The following is a 19,446-nucleotide window of genomic DNA, read 5'->3' as shown; positions in this document are numbered from 1 at the left end:
AAAAAACTACAGCAGTAATCTCAACTACACCCCCAAAATTACAACAGTAATCTCAGCTACACCCCCAAAACTAAAGCAGTGTTCTCAGCTACATCCAAAATTACGGCAGCAATCTCAGTTACACCCACAAAATTACAGCAGTAATCTCAGATACACCACAAAATTATAGTAGTAATCTCAGCTATGCAGCTTCCTAAAACCACTCCAACCTATGTAGCCCCTGAGGACCAACCAGAACTATATGTCAGCTGCTTCTAATCTCGTTCAAATCCTACTGGCCTCTGTGTACATTAATATACACACAGTTCTGCTCAGCACAGTGCTGGAGGTGTGTATACAGTGTGGACTGTAGGGTGTGTATTTAATGTTTGGTGTGTGTTTATTAATATACACACAGTTCTGCTCAGCACAGTGCTGGAGGTGTGTATACAGCGTGGAGTGTAGGGTGTGTATTTAATGTTTGGTGTGTGTTTATTAATATACACACAGTTCTGCTCAGCACAGTGCTGGAGGTGTGTATACAGCGTGGACTGTAGGGTGTGTATTTAATGTTTGGCGTGTGTTTATTAATATACACAGAGTTCTGCTCAGCACAGTGCTGGAGGTGTGTATACAGCGTGGACTGTAGGGTGTGTATTTAATGTTTGGTGTGTGTTTATTAATATACACACAGTCCTGCTCAGCACAGTGCTGAATGTATTGCGTGTATACAGGGTGTATTTTTAATGTTTGGCGTGTGCTTTGTCCCGTGAGCTACATGGGTTCTCATATTGCATATGCAGAGTAGCGTGTGTTCGTTCTGGCTCCACTGTGGCGGTTCGCGGCGGTGCGAGCGCCTAGCCGCTCGCTGAGCTCCGCGCGCGGCCGCTAGCATTCGAGCCCCATCGCGGCAGGAAGGCCGCAGACCAGAAAAGGAAACGAGAAGAAAAAGAGAGACACCTACAGGTCATGTCCTGGTACTGTAGATACCGAGAGGCGGATTTATTTCTCTCTGGCTTTCCGGCTGCGGCTAGAAGAGGCAGCTCTCCGGAGGCAGACCTGGCGGTCACTCAACCACTGACTGAGTTAGCGGCTCCTGCAGTACCTGCCTTTCACCACTAGAGTGGATGGTGATGGTGAAAAGTTTAGCAGAAGTAATGCAGCTGAAGGAAAGAGTTCTGTTAAAGTGTAAAGTTCTCGTAGCAAATGCAGAAACTCCAAAAGAGTCTCTGCTACAGAGTCCATTGTTATAACAGACAAGGAGAAAAATGAGCCAAAAATATATTATGTTATAATAATATATTACTATAACATAATATATTTTACTATTCACATGGGACTAGTATTACCAGCAGACCTCAGTTACCTACTCCCCCCCCCTCTTCCCACAGAAAACAGTTGGTAATTCAGTCTAGGAAATGTACTTTGCCGCCAGGTAATTATGTTTGTATTAGTAATATAGGGGTGTCAATGGTACTGGGGTATTAGTAATATAGGAGCGTCAGTGGTACTGGGGTATTAGTAATATAGGAGTGTCAGTGGTACTGGGGTATTAGTAATATAGGGGTGCCAGTGGTCCTGGGTATTAGAGATATAGGGGTGCCAGTGGTACTGGGGTATTAGTGATATAGAGATGTCAGTGGTCCTGGGTATTAGTGATATAGGAGTGTCAGTGGTACTGGGGCATTAGTGATATGGGGTGTCAGTGGTCCTGGGGTATTAGTGATATTGGGGTGCCCGTGGTACTGGGGTATTAGTGATATAGAGATGTCAGTGGTCCTGGGTATTAGTGATATAGGAGTGTCAGTGGTACTGGGGCATTAGTGATATGGGGTGTCAGTGGTACTGGGGTATTAGTGATATAGGGGTGTCAGTGGTACTGGGGTATTAGTGATATAGGGGTGTCAGTGGTACTGGGGTATTAGTGATATTGGGGCATCAGTGTGGTACTGGGGTATTAGTGATATAGGGGTATAAGTGGTATTGGGGTATTACTGATATAGGGGTGTGAGTGGTACTGGGTATTAGTGATATGGGGTGTCAGTGGTCCTGGGTATTAGTGATATAGGAGTGTCAGTGGTACTGGGGTATTAGTGATATAGGGGTATCAGTGGTCCTGGGGTATTAGTGATATAGGGATGTCAGTGGTACTGGGGTATTAGTGGTATAGGGATACCCGTGGCACAGGGGTATTAGTGATATTGGGGTGTCAGTGGTCCTGGGGTATTAGTGATATGGGGTGTCAGTGATCCTGGGGTATTAGTGATATTGGGGCATCAGTGGGGGGTTCAGGTGACCTCAGCGCAGGTAAGGCACAGTCGCCCATGTTTCCTGCTGCTGAAGTGAATGCGTAGGAGCGCTACCATGCGCCATTTCCTGTGTCCTGTGACTCACTTTCCAGCCCCCCGTGCGGGCTGCAGCACTGCACACCGCAGGCCAGCAGGGGGCAGCAGAGAGGGACAGACGGTCGAGGTGGTCCGAGCACGACCGCTGTGCCAGCTCACACGCCCCACCCCCCACCCCCCGTCCTGCCGCGTTTCCCCGTCTTTCAACGCTACAAAAGGAAGGCGAAAAGAGTCGTCCTTTTTAACTGAAAGGGGGGTAGACGTTATTGTCCCAAAATATGAGCTGAAAAGCTCTCTCATTATACCTCGGCGAGAATGAGTCTGCCTTGCAGCAACGGCGGTGAGTGTTAATTAAGAAGCCTGATTACAATACAAAGCAACTGACTCCCTATTTAACGCTGTCTGGGAACTCTAACCCGAAAGAAAATTAAATCACCCCCCCTCCCCTCCCCACTCCTGTGGACTGCAGACACCTACCCCTGTCTGTGCAGCCCCTTGCCAAACTCAAATCAAACGTGGTTTCACTCAGAATGACGCTTCCCGAAATGGCGTACGTGCTCCTGAGGAACATATGTGGGCGTACGTGCGCGTCGTTCGTCAGGGTAAGAGGGAGAGAAGACCTGTGACCTCTGACCTGTGACCTGTGACCTGCGGAGCGTGTGGGTGAAGCAGGACGTGCCGACCTGGCGTCCCACACCAGAACAGAGCACGGCTGATCCTGCCTCAGTACTGCCACCTTGTGGTGTGTTGCTTTCTATTTGGGAAAGGTGCTTGCTGGTTAATTTCACCTTGGTGATGTAGTGTGAAGTAGTAGCATCCCAACTCTTGTATCTGTGGGTAGAAGACACACACACACACACACACACACACACAGCAGTCCCTGGTCACACCAGATGTGATCCCAGTAAACAGGGGTTGAGGAGACTTGACCTTTGACCTTGCCAGGTGACTGTTTACATCACCCAGCTCCTGAATTCACAGCAGTGAATTACATCCACACACCAGAGCCCTGAATTACATCCACACACCAGAGCCCTGAATTACATCCACACACCAGAGCCCTGAATTACATCCACACACCAGAACCATGAGATACATCCACACACCAGAGCCCTGAATTACATCCACACACCAGAGCCCTGAATTACATCCACACACCAGAGCCCTGAATTACATCCACACACCAGAACCATGAGATACATCCACACACCAGCACCCTGAATTACATCCACACACCAGGACCCTGAATTGCATCCACACACCAGAACCATGAGATACATCCACACATCAGAACCATGAGATACATCCACACACCAGAACCATGAATTACATCCACACACCAGAACCATGAATTACATCCACACACCAGAACCATGAGATACATCCACACACCAGAACCATGAGATACATCCACACACCAGAACCATGAATTACATCCACACACCAGAACCCTGAATTGCATCCACACACCAGAACCACAGATTACATCCACACACCAGAACCATGAATTACATCCACACACCAGAACCACAGATTACATCCACACACCAGAACCATGAGATACATCCACACACCAGAACCACAGATTACATCCACACACCAGAAACATGAATTACATCCACACACCAGAACCATGAATTACATCCACACACCAGAACCACAAATTACATCCACACACCAGAACCATGAGATACATCCACACACCAGCACCATGAATTACATCCACACACCAGAACCATGAATTACATCCACACACCAGAACCACAAATTACATCCACATACCAGAACCATGAGATACATCCACACACCAGAACCATGAATTACATCCACACACCAGAACCCTGAATTGCATCCACACACCAGAACCATGAGATACATCCACACACCAGAACCATGAGATACATCCACACACCAGAACCATGAGATACATCCACACACCAGAACCACAAATTACATCCACACACCAGAACCATGAGAAACATCCACACACCAGAACCATGAGATACATCCACACACCAGAACCATGAGATACATCCACACACCAGAACCACAAATTACATCCACACACCAGAACCATGAGAAACATCCACACACCAGAACCATGAGATACATCCACACACCAGAACCATGAATTACATCCGCACACCAGAACCATAAGATACATCCACACACCAGCACCATGAATTACATCCACTCACCAGACCATGAGATACATCCACACACCAGAACCACAAATTACATCCACACACCAGAACCATGAATTACATCCACACACCAGCACCATGAGATACATCCACACACCAGAACCATGAATTACATCCACACACCAGAACCCTGAATTGCATCCACACACCAGAACCACAGATTACATCCACACACCAGAACCATGAGATACATCCACACACCAGAACCATGAATTACATCCACTCACCAGACCATGAGATACATCCACACACCAGAACCATGAATTACATCCACACACCAGAACCATGAGATACATCCACACACCAGAACCACAAATTACATCCACACACCAGAACCATGAGATACATCCACACACCAGCACCATGAATTACATCCACACACCAGAACCATGAGATACATCCACACACCAGAACCACAAATTACATCCACACACCAGAACCATGAGATACATCCACACACCAGAACCACAAATTACATCCACACATCAGAACCATGAGATACATCCACACACCAGCACCATGAATTACATCCACACACCAGAACCATGAGATACATCCACACACCAGTACCACAAATTACAACCACACACCAGAATCATGAGATACATCCACACACCAGAACCATGAATTACATCCATACACCAGAATCCTGAATTACATCCACACACCAGAACCATGAATTACATCCACACACCAGAACCATGAGATACATCCACACACCAGAACCATGAGATACATCCACACACCAAAACCATGAATTACATCCACACACCAGAACCACAAATTACAACCACACACCAGGACCCTGAATTGTATCCACACACCAGAACCATTAATTCCACACACCAGAACCACAAATTACATCCACACTCCAGGACCCTGAATTGTATCCACACACCAGAACCATGAATTACATCCACACACCAGGACCCTGAATTAACAAAATGAACCCATCAGTAGTCCCACGGGCCTCACTTTTGCTTGGAAAAAAACCCCCAAATAGTTGTTGCGGTTTCCTTGAGCAGAAAGAGAAATGGCCTTTCCTGAAGGATGGGGAGTTTATTGAGATGGAAAACAGCCACAGGCTAACTGGCTGGGCTGAGAAAATGGAAGGAGAAGGCAATCAGGTCCTATTAACGAGGGCCGTTTCCTCTTTGCTGGGGGGGGCGGGCGGGGGTGGGGGGGGGGTGGGGGGGGGGTGTAATTACAGAGTTCATTACTGTAATGAGGAGGCCGGCTTTAATGGCACGCTCGCTGCCCCGAAATCTAGTGAAATCATCCATCAGCGGACTGGGCCTCTGGGCCTCTGAGCAGGGGGAAGGGCGTGGCGTCGGGTGTGGTCAGGACAACGAGTGGCCCAGCGTTACACTCTGCGAGGGAGGGGGGGGGGGTCCTACTTGCTTGTTTATTTTTGGGTAAGGACCCATACGCGAGACGGGACGCTCTCCTGTCCGAGCACGCGTTTGCTGAACACCTCCTGCTGATGTCCTTCAGAGTCCGTCTTGGGCGCCTGCTCAGGTGTGCGTGCAGCAGTCCTGCGAGTGGAGACAGGAAGTTGGGCTGACCGCTCCGCGGGCGGGGCACTTTGCTGACGCAGGGGCCGGGCGCGGCCCCAGGGAGCCCCTGCACGTGAGCGGGGGGAGCTGCGGAGGAGTAGGGGGGAGCTGAAGGGGAGCTTTCAGGGTACGACCCCAGTGACAAGCCCACTGTGCCCCTATGAGTATAATTTGTAGCACGTTTGTTCTGACAGTGTAAGAGTAGTCATGGGAACTGTAGTGGCAGGGAGAGGGACTCATAGCCACCACTGGCCCTAAAGGGTACCATGAAACACCCTACTCACAGTTCAGGAAGTTCAGGAAATATCGTCTCCACGAGGAGAACATGTAAAGCATTTAATCCCTGACCGTGTACATATTGCCCGTCCCACTCCATACACACACACTCAAAGATTGCCTGTTGGCGACTCGATACAGGCCAGGCTCCACCCACCCCAGGCTCCGCCCACTCCTCCATGTTAGAACCGCTCGGTTATGCGTTCAGAGCTTTAATATGGAGGGGGGGGGGTTGGCAGGAGTTATGGGGGGACCCCGCTGGGCAATAATCTGATCAGTGTTATGGAAACAATCAGAATAATTCCCCGTCGTTCCCCCCCCCGCCGCGGCCCCCCGCCGGCGCGGGAGATTGGAAGGTGATCGTGCGGAGAGCGGCCCCTAACGGCGCCGCTAACTACGCGCCCGCGGACGGCGAATCGGGTCCCTGGCTGAGCGGGGGGGTTTCCGTGGCCGCCAACGCGCCGCGCACCAATTAGCAGCTGTAAATAGGCGTTGGGGGGGCGGGGGCTATCAGCGCAACCGATGGCCCGGTAACTTCGCCGCGTTCCGTCTTCCCTGCGGACTTATTAACCAATGGAAACGCACCCTTTTCCTCTTTAACCAATAAAAACACACCGGTTTTTGTTCTATGGACACTCACTTAGAATCTCTAAAAAACATTCTGAAAAACCTACACTTCAGAGGGTTAAATGGCTGAAGAATGTTGAGGGTGTCTCGTGGCATAGCCTGTAGAGTGCTTTCCACATGCTCATTACGAGCCGTGACGTCGGCGGTTCGAATCCCGACCGCGCGACCTTTGTCGCACGTCTCTCCCTCTCTCTCTTCCCCTGTTCTTCCTGTCTCTCTACACCATTCTGTCCAATACAGCTAAAAAAAAAGCCCAAAAAATCTATATATAAAATAGAATGTCTACATTATAAGTGTGTGTTTTTTATATTAAACCTGTGTGCTTTTAAAAGCAACAGAACTTTTCATCCATGGGGAAGGGAGGAGTCCGTGCCACCGGCTACCCCCTCCCCCCCCCCCCCCCCCCCGCCCCTGCCCCCCCGGCCTGATTGGGTGGGCGGAACGAACCGCGGAAACTTTCCCTCACCTCACCCGCGAAAGGCGACAGGAAGTACCGTCCGCGCCGCGCTGCTCTGCGCGCTAAGCGTCCTCTCGGCGTTCAGGAGGGCCGGCGTCCACGCGTTCAGAGCCGGCACGTTCGCCGGGGTGGGGGGGGGCCAGGCTGCGCATTTACCGCGCGCGGGATTCTCCCCCCCCCCCGAGGCCTCCTGGCCTTAACGACGGAGACGGGGGCGGGTTTGCAAACAGCCTCTCTGCGCCGGAAATCGCCCTGGCGGATGAATAAAACATCGGGGGGAGCCCCGTCCCTTTAAGTGATTGGAAATTAGGGGTGCATTGTGACTCCCGGGTGCGAGGGGCGCATGGGGCGCATGGGGGGGGGGGGCAGGGGGAATGACAGGGGGGCGCTCTCCCGAACAATGACTAAATACATTCTAATGAGAGCGACGCCGGCCCCCCCCCCGTTCAGCGGGACGCCCCCCCCCCCCCACTCTCGGCGTACGGACGCGCGGCGCGTGATTGGACGGGGGGGTGTTTTCGAACGTCGCCGCTCTGTAATTTTCATTACCGGGAGGCCCGCCCGTTACTCCGCTCCCGATGCAGAGCGCCCCGACGCACGGTAATTTGTGTTTTTGCAGGGAGCGCGGGGGGCGCTAGCGTCCTTGGGGGGGGGGGGGGAGGCCTGGCAGTGAAAGGGTGTAGGAGCTGCAGTCTCCTCTCTGTCAGTGGAGACAGTGTAAGGAGGATGTGCCAGGCCTAGCTCAGCCGGGTTTCATTCAGAGAGAATACGTGTGCATGAGTGTGTGTGTGTGTGTGTGTGTGTGTGTGTGCATGAGTGTGTGTGTGTGTGTGTGTACGTGTTTATGTGATGCGTGTTGTTGTGTTGTTAACAGATGTATTTTTGTGTGATACGGAATGTGTATTTGTGTGACAGAGAGAGAATGTGTGAGAGTTGTGTATGTGCTTGTGTCTGTATGCAAGTGTGTACATGTGAGTGTGTTGTGTTCATGAATGGGTGCAAATTTATGAGTTTGTGTGTGCGTGTGCATGTGTGTGTGTGTAGAGGGGGTGCATGTGTGTGTGTGTGGGTGTGTGTGTGTGTGTGTGTGTGTGTGTGTGTGTGTAGAGGGGGTGCATGTGTGCGTGTGTGTGTGTGTGTGTGTGTGTAGAGGGGGTGGGGTGAAGTGTGTGTCTGTGTAGAGGGGGTGCATGTGTGCGTGTGTTGTGTGTGTGTGTGTGTGTGTGTGTGTGTGTGTGTGTGTGTGTAGAGGGGGTGGGGGGAAGTGTGTGCCTCCTCTGTGAGATAGGAGCACCTTCCAGTTAGGTGACCCACGGTGATGACAGAGATTATCTGCTGTTTGTAATCAAGCCTTCTTCTGCTCCAGTCAAATCAGCCTGTTTCACTCAGCACTAATCTCAGCATTAGAGGGGAAATGGTGCTACTGCTGCCATCTATCCACATCTATCGCTGCCCTCTCCTTCTTCTCCTCCTTCCCTCTCCTCCTCCTTCTGTCTCTCGTCTCTGTCTCTTTCCCTCCCTGTGCATTTCCCAGGTGTCCTGGATAATGAGGACGCTTCCAGTGTTCATCTGCTGTTCCTCACCTGTGTTCACCTGCTTCTCTCAGTGTCACCTGCTGTCTCAAGTGTTCACCTGCTGTTCCTCAGTGTTCATCCTGCTGTTCTCAGTGTTCACCTGCTGTTCTCAGTGTCACCTGCTGTTCTCAGTGTTCACCTGCTGTTCTCAGATGTTCACTCTGTTCTCAGTGTTCACCTGTCTAGTCCTGCTTCCTCAGTGTTCACCCGCTGTTCTCTGTCACTGCTTTCAGTGCTCACCCCTGTTCTCAGTGTTCACCTGCTGTTCTCAGTGCTTCATCTCGCTGTCGTTCCTTCTCAGTGTTCACCTGCTGTTCTCAGTGCCACGCTGTCCTGTTCACTGCTGTTCTCATGCACGCTTCTCAGTGCTCACATGCTCTTCTCAGTGCTCATCTCGCTTGTCTCAGTGTTCACCTGCCGTTCTCAGTGTTCACCTGCTGTTCTCAGTGCTCACCTGCTGTTCTCAGTGTTCACCTGCCGTTCTCAGTGCTCACCTGCTGTTCTCAGTGTTCACCTGCTGTTCTCAGTATTCAACTGCTGTTCTAAGTTCCAGCTGGTTTGGGCAGCACAGCAGGTTATTTGGGCCAGCTGAGGTCCTCTGTTACCCACGGCAACCTGCCGTGCACCCCTACTCTCCTTGTCCAGTGAACCCCACCACCTGTACGGACGTCAGCGCCGGACGCGAACTTCAAAAGAGCCCATTCATCAGAGAGAGGGGGCGCCATGGCGACTCTCCACTGCTCCCGAGGACCAAACCTTCTGTCCCCAATTTAACAGGAAGCACAGCAGCACAGTGCGGCATATCAAAGGGGTGGCGTCTGGCCTGGCAGGTAGCGGCCCCGCCCTCCCGCTCTCTCACTCTCGCGCGCACGTCCGCGTGCGTGCGAGCGTCTCCGCGCGGCGAGGGATTGGCGGCCGGGGACGGCCGAGTGGGGATTTCCAAAATATATGATCGACGTACATTTAATGAGCACCGTCTTTAAAATGGAAAACATACCACGCCCCTTGGTGGCTGATCGCGGGAGGCGAGAGCGGCGGCAGCCAATCCCATCAGAGGATGTGTGGCTGTACCCAAATAGGGGAGGGGGGGGAGGAGGTAGAGGCGAATGGGAACGGACGAGTGTGGGGGGGGGGGTGGAGAAAGCGGCAGCGGCGACGGCGACGATGTCGGGTCTCATTAGTGTAGCGGCGTTGCCCCTCCCACTCCCTAAAGCGCCGCTACGCCCGCCCAATCTCCCTCCGTCCCTCCCCACGCCCCCCCTCGGACACGCTCGCCGGGACCCGAGCGAGCGGCCAATCTGCGCCCGTCTGATTGGAGCCTTCTACGCCCGTCTTCAAATTGCCTTTTCACAATTTCGAGCCCTCTGCAATTTAACCAATTTGGGGGGGGGGGGGGGGGGGGGAAGAAAATGGCCGTCGTTAAATGTTTCATTTCCTCAGGAGCTCCGGGAAAAAGAAAAAAAAAAATACACATAAATCCTCCTCATCAAATTCATTACACATCGTGACTCGGGAAAGAACGATGAAAAACAGCCGAGGAAAGAAAAAAAAGAAAAGAAAAGAAAAAGAACACAGCTTTTATTTTCATGTTCTCCTAAATATTGACGGCGGCGATGATGAAAATCGTTATGAAAATGCTATTAGCGAGAACCGCCGGCCCGTTTTTTGATTATAACCACGGAAACGAATGAAAATGAAATCATCGCGTATCCTGAATTTCGTAGAAGACTGTAGGAAATAATGAATTGCCCCTGCGTCTGGCAATCGTTGCTTTATTGTGTAGTGAACGGTTTGCGCAGAGTGTTTGCGGAGTTAGCGGAGCCCGCGGGCCCAAGCCGTCTGTCCCGCAGGGCCCAAAATCCTCAGAGAGCCTGTCTGACAGAACGTAAACCTCAGTGTTCTAATGCGGTGATGGGGACACTGTAGTGTAGGAGGCGCTGTATTAGAGATGAGATGTTAAAACAGGAGTTACGGTTTCCCCCAGTGGCCTGACAAAGGTTCCCAAGCTGGCTCTTCCATTCTGGCGACCTGATCATCCCCTAGTTTAACTGACTCGGTAATTCCTTCCCTCTCCACCAACATAACTGCGTTAAAAAAACACAAAAGAAGCAACTGATTTCCATGCAAATTAAACAAAAACAGGCACTGCATTATGTACGCTCACCCCAGCACAAAACAATACATTACTGAGCAGTCTGTAAGTATTTGGACAAAGACACAGTTTTTGTTGTTTTGGCTCTGCACTCCAGTGCATTGGATTTGAAATGCGCAACGGATTTTAAACAATGAATATGAGGTTAAAGTGCAGACTGTCAGCTTTAATTTGTGGGTATTTATATCCGTATCTTATAAAACCTCTTTTCAACTGTTGAACAGATCAAGAACACTCTCCAGCATGTAGCACAGATTTATCAAAGACTAAAGACAAGACTACATTAGCATAACCTCACAGGGAGATTATGTGAGATGCAAAACACTGGTAAGCCTCAGAAACAGTTCGATAAAAAAAAGTACATTTTAAAAACTGCAGAATTCTGGAACAAATTCTTATGGCCAGGTGAGATGAGTATTAACTTGTACTAAAGTGATGGAAAGAGAGGACTGTGGAGAGAGAAAGGAACTGCTCATGATCCAAAGCACTCCCTCATTTGTGAAACATGGTGGTGGGGGTGTCATGGCTTGGGCATGTATGGCTGCTGCTGGAACTGGCTCACTTGTCTTCACTGATGATGTGACTGCTGACGGCAGCAGCAGGATGAATGCTGAAGTGTACAGAAACGTCTTATCTCTTCAGATCCAACCAAGTGCCTCAAAACTCACTGGATGGTGCTTCATCTTGTAACAAGGCAATGGGCCTCAGTCACAAAACTTTTCTTAAATAATTCTTTTTTTTTGTTCTTAAAAATGTTTCTATGAAAAACCAATATGGGATTCATGACACATGTGCAGATCTTTGTTTTGGTGTAAATCTCAGGTTTATGAGATGATGAATGCTGGCTGTTTTTTGGCTGTATATTTTATGCACAATGTGCATGTGCATGTGATTTGCATAAGTTAACAGTCATGAACAAATACAGATAAGAAAGAAAGATGAATACTGAAATGTTCACGGAAACGTTCTTACACATAATTTGCAATCAAATGTGATTGTGTTTTGTGAATGAGGCCCAATGACTCCAAACACACTGCTAAAGCAACCAAGGAGATTTTTCAGGGCCAAACGGTGGGATGCTATTGACTGGCCAAGTCAATCACCCGACCTGAATCTAAATGAACATGCGTTCGCTTTGCTGAAGACAAGACTGCATGCAGAAATGAAAGCAACAGGAACTGAAGGAACTGCAGTACATGCAGGCCTGGCAGAGCATCACCAGGGAAGATTCTCAGTGTCTGGTGATGTCTATGGGTTGCAGAATTCAGGCAGTCATTGTCTGCAAAGGATTTCCAACCAAGTACTAAATATGCCAACCTTATTGATATATGATTGTGTTAATTTGTACAATTGCTTTTTTTTGTACAAAGGGGGGGGGGGGGTCTATGTATAAAAAGAGCTGTACTTCCTACATGGATCGCTAGATATGCATGTAAATACTGTATGTGTAAATGAAAACTAATGGTCTGCACTTTAACCTCACGTCGTTTCATCTCAAATCCAATGTGCTGGAGGACAGAGCGAAAACAACAACAACTGTGCTGCTGTCCAAAGACTTAAAGACTGCACTGCATATCCCAGCCATGGGAACGGCAGACCCGCTTTTGACCGGTCGCTGCCGACGATCTCTCATCGCCCAAGCCACTTTATTTTTGTTTTTTTTTGTCGAGAATATTTAAAAAGAAAAAAAAATTACAATCCAATTTCCTGAGTCCCCGTGTAATCGCCTTAGCCCGGCTCACGAGCATCGGTGCCGTACCTGGCTACGATTTCCTCTCTCTGTTACACAGCCGTTGCTGTAATCGCAGCGCGTTCGCTAGCGCTGGCCCGTATTGGAAGAATATGCGCACAGCGCTAGCAAAAAAAGGTGTCTTTGAAGGGTCTACTTTCTCAACGGGGAGGAAGAGGAGGGAGACCAACCCCAACAACGGGCGCAATGTCACCTGCGCCGCTGACCGCGACAAGCAGCTGTGACCCGGCTCAGCGAGGTAACACCTTGAGCATCTCCTCACTTGCAGTACATAGCATGCAGTACGTGGGGCGACATAGCTCAGGAGATAAGACCGATTGTCTGGCAGTCGGAGGGTTGCCGGTTCAAACCCTGCCTCGGGCGTGTCGAAGTGTCCCTGAGCAAGACACCTAACCCCTAACCCCTAACTGCTCTGGTGAATGAGAGGCATCAATTGTAAAGCGCTTTGGATAAAAGCGCTATATAAATGCAGTCCATTTACCATTTACCATGCAGTACATTTGATGAGGCTGTTTCAGAGGGTATCTACCCCAGAAGACTCACACGGTGTTTGAGGTGGGATTGGGGGATCGGCCAATGACTTCTGGGGCAGTTGGGGTATTGGCCTGTGGTTTTGCCGAGGGGGTCAGAGGACTGGCCTGTCATATTGGGGGTGGGTCTCGGTTAAATAAACAACCAACTTTTTTTTTTTTTTTCAAAGCATAATTGAACCGCTACATCAGTTAGAAACCTTTCTCTTCTGTCTCTTCCCTCTCTCCCTGTCCTCCCCCTCTCTCTTTCTCTCTCCCTCTTTTCCCCTCTCTTACCCTCTCTCCCTCTCATCCCATTCTCTCTTTCCCTCTCTCTCTCCCCTGTTTCCCTCTCTTCCTCTTTTTGCCTTTACTTTTACATTTTCTCTTTCCCTCCATCTCCCTCTTTCCACATCTCTTTCCCTTTCTCCCTCCCCTCCCCCCTTCCCTCCCTCTCCCTCTTCCCTCACTCTATTTTCCTTTCCTTGTCCCGGCACACTGTCCTGCCTCCATCCAGGGTTCCATCTATCTTCCTCCTCCTCTCAACTTTACACTGGAAAACTTCCAACATATGGGGACAAACACAAGACAGGGAGTGAGGCAAGGACTCACCTGACAGATAGAGTGTGTGTGTGTGTGTGTGTGTGTTTGTGTCTGCATGTGCGTGTGCATGTGTGTGTGTGTGTGTGTGTGTGTGTGTGGCGGGGGGGCGACCAGAGCAGACGCAAACACACACAGACTCACACACACACACACACACACACACACTCACACACTACCTGTCAGGTGTTGACGTGAGACAGGAAAAATGGGACAAATAATAATAATAATCCCATTTATCATATTCGTACCATGAACTGGACTGCACGAGTCTGCCCCTTGACCTCTCCCCTACGTAACCTTTTCATAAAGATCCTTCCGGCAGCTTTTCTAACCAGTTCCCCTCAGACTGGCGTGGACCGTTAATAACTCTAATGTGGAACCATATTTCACGTCGCCCTGGCCGTAGCTGCCACCGGGGTGATTGATGGCAGCACTGAGCACAATTAGTATGTAACCGCACTGAAACAAAAAAAGCACTAAAGTACATAAAACATAAAAAATGGAGGGGAAGTTAAAGGAATAGAACTTGGTAACGGGGGAGCGGGATTGGGTTGGAGGATGGGGCTGCTGCTCTCACCTGCGGGGGGTAGGTGGTGGTGCTGTTGGGGGGGGGGGGGGGTGTGCGGAGGAGGCAGGTGGTGAGGGGGGTTGCGTTCGGGGGGGAAGGCGTCGCTCTTCCAGGACACGCAGTAATTACACACTCGAGTGGCGAAGCTGCAAGGGCCTGCACGAGAGCCCAGCTGTCTCTCGGCCGCCCCCGTCACGGCGCGCCCCCCCAACCCTCAAAGGAGCCGGCGCTTTGTGTCCCGGTAATGAGATTCTCCCACACCCCGTCTTATTTACAATGCTGGGCGGGGGGGAACTCTGCTAGCGCCGCTGCCCAATTATGACTTCCCAAAATATCGGGGGCTGAAGTTGGCCTGAAAGTGGAAAGGGGAGAGTGCGGTGTGCAGATGTGAGCTGCCCTGTTGGTTTTTCTGAAGTGTTATCGATTTTTAGTTTTGCAGTGAAAAGGCTGCTTTTCACTTTCTTTGTTCTGCGTATCGTTTAAAAATGACCGCATCTTTTTCACAAAGTTACGATTACACAACGAGGGCTTTCGCCCTAAACGGATCTCGGAATCGTCTGTTGGCCCTAAGGTAACGTGGCCTCGGTTTCCGCCGCGAGGACCCCTGGTGTCTGCTCCCTGGCGATCAGTACATCCTCCTGCCGAGTCTTCTCGGTGACCTGAGTGCGCTCGTGCAGCCCTCGCGCTGTGCGAACACGCGCTGGCCGTTGTGTACTGGAGCCGCAGACAATTAAACACGTCAGCGTGGGGCGTCCGCGGGGGAGCGGGTAATGCAGCCGGCGACCTGCGCCGGGGCCGCTAAAACAGGGCAACGCGCTCGCTAGCTGATGCTCGCGGCAGAAGGGTGATGATTAAGAAGTCCGTCGCGCTGGGAACGGAGTAAATCTTCGCTTAAACTTGAATTTCACGCAACATACTTCCTTGAAATCTTTGCATATAAAATACATCCCGTTTAAAAGTCCTGGTAATGGCATCACATTGTTTGGTAATGTTGTGGGGATGTCGCAATACGGATGGAAAAATAGTTTGAAAAACCGAGGTCTAATAAACCTCCTCGGGGACATTTGATAGAAAATACGTCTGTGTGGCTCCAAGAAATGTCCAGACAGCGGGTCTGGCAACCAAACAGGAAATGTATAGTTACCGCCACGCTGATGAGAACAGGTGTTTCAGTTACTGGATTAAACAGGAGTCAACCAGAGTCTGTCTGCACGGCTACCAGCAATGTTATTCTTGTTTGTAATAGAAATTGAGACGGAATTACCTCCGAGAAGATTATATGTGTTGAAAAAACTCAATTAAATTAACTGTGAAAGGCTATTTATTTTAACCCGAGGATACGTTTTTTTCTCTCTTTTTTTTCTTAAAAAGACATTTTAGGGGAAACAGCTAAGCCAAGATATTGGCAAAAGAACAAAGGATGGAGAAGAGCTGTCAAACTCGACTGTGTCATACTGCCATCATGTGGTTGCAAGAAGAATTACAACGCCGGGTGACAATGGGAACGCACAACACTGGGATACTTGGCTCACAGCGGAATGACTCATCCGTGCGTGCGCTAAGCAACGCGATCTGTTTTCATTGATGAGCAGAGGTTCTCAAACTCGGTCCTGTGGACCCCTGTCTATGCTGGTTTTCCTTCCAATCTCATCTACCTGTTAATGCTGTTCATTTTTCTAAATTAGATGCTTTTCGTGATTTGAAGGATTATTTTACCCTCTTTAGGTACATTATGTCAGTAATACCTATGAATGCCATGAAGAATACAAGTCCCATGTTCACATTGTGGTAGTTTGCAAACGATTATGTAAAAAGAGAAAATATTTTTAACTGATCATATTATGTGACGATGAGGTGACTCAGTAAGCTCCTAATTATTAAAAATGTGGAAACCTCACCTGGCCACTAAAACGAACCACTTGATCGATAATTGCGCACTGCGACGAAGACCATACTAAACACGCAGCTTACCCTGTGTTAGTACGGTACTTTGGAAACCCGTCTTAATAAGCGGCTGCGTACTAAAAACTGCGCGCGCTGCAGTCGACCGCATATGTTTTGATTTTCAGTGGGATAGTTGTTGGTGAGCGCAATGGCAGTTAAGCAATAGGCCATGCAAACTCATACCACGCTAGTTATTTCCTGATAGTGAACTGGCTGACGAAAGACAGTCCGCATTTCTTCTTCGGACTACAGTTTAAAGTTTACTGAGGCTATTGTGGGAAGATATTTACTTCTGACTTGGTTCTGTCCATTAAGCTCATGATTTTGAAAAATAATCATTTTAAAATCAGTGTGAAGGACAGAAGGGTGATTTTGAACAGGTTCCCAGGGACCTGTCCTTCAGTGAAAAGAAAGTCTGTTATTTAGTTCCACAGAACATAAGGAGATATGAGTACATAATGATGAGAACAGGCTATTCAACACATCTAAGCATGTAATTTGCCTGCAGTCAAGAGAGTATCCAGCCCTGTGTCAATCCTGGACTTCACCTGCAGACCAGCTATTCCATGTTTTGGCAGTGTACACTCTCAAAAACGATGTGTTTTCCCACATACTTTTTGTGTTATTACTTTTTGTGTTACTTTCAACAGAAATTTGAGTCTAAGTTGTTACTTTTGCATTACAAATATAGTTTTTGTGTTTTAAAGAGAGTCTTTTAAACACAGACGCTGTTGACAGTAACACAAAATGTGTTGTCCTTGACTAGACATGGAGGTGTGTTAAAAAAAATGACACACTGATGGTGTTGTTTTTATCTCGTCTGCTTTGAGAGCGTAGGGACAGGAGTGGCTCATATAGGGGGCTGGGCTGACAGCTGAAATGCTTCACGCTTCGATCTCAGGTAGGGCACTGTTGCCCCAAGCTTGGGTGAGGTACCCTACCTGAATGAATGAATGAATGAATCATTACATTTATATAGGCTAGCGCTTTTCTGAATGCTCAAAGTGCTTTACAGTGAGGAATAGGTACTCACTTCACCCACCACCAATGTGTAGCACCCACCTGGGTGATGCACAGCAGCTATTTTGCGCCCGAACGCTCAGCACACATTAGCTAAGGTGAAGAGGGAGAGAACATTTTTTTAGCCAATTAAATCAAATTAATTAAACACCCAGTTATAATAAGCAGGACTGCCGAGGAGTCACGTTAGATTAATGAATTGTTTGATTTTTCCTGTTAATTAAAATGATTTAATAATGTAAAATGTATTTCATAAAATGGATACGACTCTCCAGCATTTCCAAACGGTGAAAATCCATAAAGCCCCATTTATTTTTTTCTCTTTTCAGGACCGCTAGAATGCATCAGCTGTCAATCAAATTAGTCAATGCAATTTTATAGAAATGAGTCAGTAAAAGTGGACACAAACTAGTGATGGTCAGAGCGAAGCTTTCCAAAGCAACGACACATTTGAAGCGATTGTGTTGGTTGACGCATCGGTGTCAGGAAGCGTTTGACACCTGCCTCTCTAGTGACATCTCCTGGTCAATAAATATGCCTGTCATCACTCTTCACATCAGTGATGAATTGAATTAGTGAAACGCTACCATTTGACTTTTGACTGTAAAATTCAGTTTTTGAATATTAATGCAATTGCCACGTGTTCTCAAAACCCTCTCCATCTGAGTCTATTCATTAAAAAAGAGTTGTACAAGTTAATCTTATAATGATGATGATGAGATGACAATAATCTTTATTGAAGTGAAATGAAAATGTGTTGTGCATTTCATGAGAATAATGTAATCATATCGACCAATGCCTCATTTCCTCTCGCATGCCTGGTTAAGGCATATTGCAACAATATTTTCTAATGATTAGAAAAGAATGTTCACCGTTTATTGGAAACAGGTATCATCCAGCTTTCCCCCAGCTCTTTGTAGAATTATGGAAAGGAAATACACACACACACACGCATACACGCACGCACGCACGCACACACACGCTGACATGCACACATGCACAAGCTGCTTAAAAATGCTAGGAGCAAAAGCCGTTTAGTAACTGTTACAGTTGCCGTGACTAAAAATAGTTCCGCACTTAAGCCCGGAGTCTGCTGAAACATCAGAGCAGAATTTGGCGACGGGAACATGAGGTTTGCTTCACCTGCAGCATGCTAATGCTGCTAATCCTGGGATTACGGACATGCGTTCGAGGTGCAATTACATCACGGAGGGTGGCGATCACCATAATTAGGGATCCCGCCTGGCACCTCCGGATAATCCCCTCACACTTCCTGTCAGGTGGGGCGGGGCTGCGGCTGCGGCTGCTTTTCCATGCCAGGGTGGAGGAGTTGGGGTGCCAGGCAGGAGGCTCACACCGCCTCCCTCCTCCTTCCTCCTGGCCTGCGGGTTCCCACGGCAACAGCGTGGGACATGAAGGGCAGCCGTACGTACTGTCGCCTTGGATGCTCCCTCTTCCTTAGAAATAGCTGTCTGTAACTAGGCACTTTTCTGCTGGCATAACATTCCTTAAGATTTTTGAGTAGATGAGGTTGATGGAACTGGCAGCTGGGCAGTGAACAGTTATAATTTTCTGCAGTAGACTGGCGTGAGTGGCATGGAGCTGGGCAACGCAGTAATCAAGACCGCTGGAGATGAGAGTGGCAGGGGAGGGAGGGATGGCCTATGACGATGTTTCAAGGGTGGATAAGGGATGGTTATACCACGTTACTGTTTTCACTATCTGTTCTAAAATATTATAATTAGTGCGTATGCGGTTCTTATTGTTCTGTTTACATACACTTACATAAGTGTTTCCTCTTTAAAAAAATTAAAAAATTAAAAAAAGCTTGTTACTGTAATTATTATTATTATTATTGTTTGTTTTGCTGTTACAGTTCTCT

The sequence above is a fragment of the Anguilla rostrata genome, chromosome 12 (genome assembly GCF_018555375.3).
Source record: "Anguilla rostrata isolate EN2019 chromosome 12, ASM1855537v3, whole genome shotgun sequence".
In the NCBI taxonomy this organism is placed as follows: domain Eukaryota; kingdom Metazoa; phylum Chordata; class Actinopteri; order Anguilliformes; family Anguillidae; genus Anguilla; species Anguilla rostrata.
The sequence above is the reverse complement of the archived record's forward strand: the minus strand, read 5'-3'. Positions refer to the sequence as shown.